This window comes from Gekko japonicus, unplaced genomic scaffold (genome assembly GCF_001447785.1).
Source record: "Gekko japonicus isolate JY-2015 unplaced genomic scaffold, Gekko_japonicus_V1.1 scaffold2664, whole genome shotgun sequence".
NCBI classification, from domain to species: Eukaryota; Metazoa; Chordata; class Lepidosauria; order Squamata; family Gekkonidae; genus Gekko; species Gekko japonicus.
In genome coordinates, this window is record NW_015172625.1 from 231,327 (window position 1) to 233,622 (window position 2,296).

Consider the following 2,296-nt stretch of genomic DNA (forward strand, 5'->3'; position numbering starts at 1 on the left):
TACCAAGAGCCGCAGCAGACGTGGATTCCTGGAGCTCCCTTCGCAGACTGGAAGGGCGCGCTAAACCAGGCGACAGCAAAGGGAAAGGGAAAGGAAAAGGGCGAGATCTCGGTGCCTTCTAGGCGAGACAGAGTGCTTTGATTCGTTGCTATAGGCCATTTGGGGCCATTCGGAGTTTCCCAAAGATGTTGAAGGGAGTTTCGGGAGGGTAGCAGCTGTGTTGGTGTGCAGGAGGCGAGCCAGATTCGAGTCCACTTAGCACCTTAGAAAGCAACAGGCGTTTCAGAGCCTACAGCTTTCGAGGGTCAAAGCTCTCTTCATCTTCCTGCTTGTCTCTGATGAAGGGAGGGTCAATTCTCCATAGTTTATAACCTGGAAATTTTGTTAATTTTGTCGGTCTTTAAGGTGCTACTGGACTCAGATCTTTAAAGGGGAGGATCAGCCATTCTGTTTTTAAAACATCAGCCTCGGAGCTCCTCTGTTGGGGGGACCTGGGTTTGAATTCCGGATCTGGCCATGAAATTCATAGCTGACTTTGAGCCAGTTTGGTGTAGTGGTTAAGTGTGTGGACTCTAATCTGGGAGAACCGGGTTTGATTCCCCATTCCTCCACCTGCATCTGCTGGATGACCTTGGGCAAGCCATAGTTCTGGCACTGCTGTTCTTGAAAAAGAGCAGTTTCTGTCAGAGCTCTTTCAGCCCCACCTGCCTCACATCGTGTCTGTTGTGGGGAGGGGAAGGGAAAGGAGTTTGTAAACCACTCTGAGACTCCCTTGGGTAGCGAAGGGCAGGCTATAAATCCAATCTCTCCTCCTCCTCCTCCTCCTCCTTCTCCTCCTTCTCTCTTTCTCTCCTTCTCTCTTTCTTTCTCTCTCTCTCTCTCTCTCTCTGCCTACTAACCTCACAGGCATACAAGGTAAGATCACCTCCTCAAGGTACACCAGTGTGAACCCCTTGGCCCAATCTGCATCTAGCATGTGCTCTGCTGTTTTACCAAACCCCCACTGGAACAGAAAAAGATGTGGCTCAAAACCACATTCAAATACTCCAGGCCAACGCTGTACTGACTGCAGAGTCACCCCTGAATGGCCATAAAGCAGCCATAAATCCATGCAGACGGCTACCATAAAACCGAGAGATCAAATGAAGTGAAAGCGGCACACAGTCTGGACACTGCCATAAAATCCAACAATCAACCAAAGTGAAGGTGGCATGCAATGTAGAGGGGGGGTTTCTGTTCCAGCCTGGGTTTGGTAAGACTGCGGAGCAAATTCTAGATGCAGATTGACCCCTCAAAGGAACTGTAATCCATAAATGATGAATGGAATAAAACAAACCATTTGTGTGAATGGCTAGCAACATCACAGCTCCAGCTACAGTCTTGCTATGCTCAAGGCCTCTCTTTTGAAAAGTCCGCTTCTCCCATGCTCATGGGCATAGACCACTTGCATGATCAGATCTTTTGATGGGAAAACCAGGGGAAGCCAGGCCTGCTCCGGGGCTGAAAGAATGGTTGGAAGGGCAATTCTGTTCCTTTTGCATTCTAAAAGGCCTGGATTCTCTGTTTCCATGGGTCTCTGCAGGGGGACTAATGGGCGGCGGGGGGGGTCTGTCTCCCATGGAATCCTCAATTTACTGATCTGCATAAAACCATCTGCAGGCCCACTTAACAGACCTTAGCATACAGATAATAAAAGAGCTAACAGATGCGAGAACTAAGGTTGTTATTAACTTTTAAGGTAAAGGTAAAGGTTCCCTTGCTTGAAAGCCAGTCGAATCCGACCCTAGGGTTGCGGTGCTCATCTCCGTTTCAAAGCCGAAGAGCCAGCGCTGTCCGAAGACGTTTCTGTGATCATGTGGCCGGCATGACTAAACACCAAGGCACACGGAACGCTGTTACCTTCCCACCGAAGTGGTACCTATTTATCTACTTGCAATTTCTTGCTTTCGAACTGCTAGGTTGGCAGGAGCTGGAACTAGAGACGGGAGCTCACTCCGTCATGCGGCACATTCGGGTCTCGAACTGCTGAACTACCGACCTTCCACAGCCTGCAGTTCAGCGTCTTAACCACTTGAGCCAGCGAAGCTCCTTGTTAACTTTTATGTGTATGCTAATTTGCTACTATTCAAAGGTCTTACCAACTGCTTTAATCCAATCTCACGCATACTTATTACCCAGTTACTTATGCATCTTGACTGTAACTAGCCCTTTCTGGCAACTACCCTCCCCACACCCCTATACATATGGCTTGAAGAAGTCTGTGTCAATGCATCTGAAGAAGTGTGCCTGCACACAA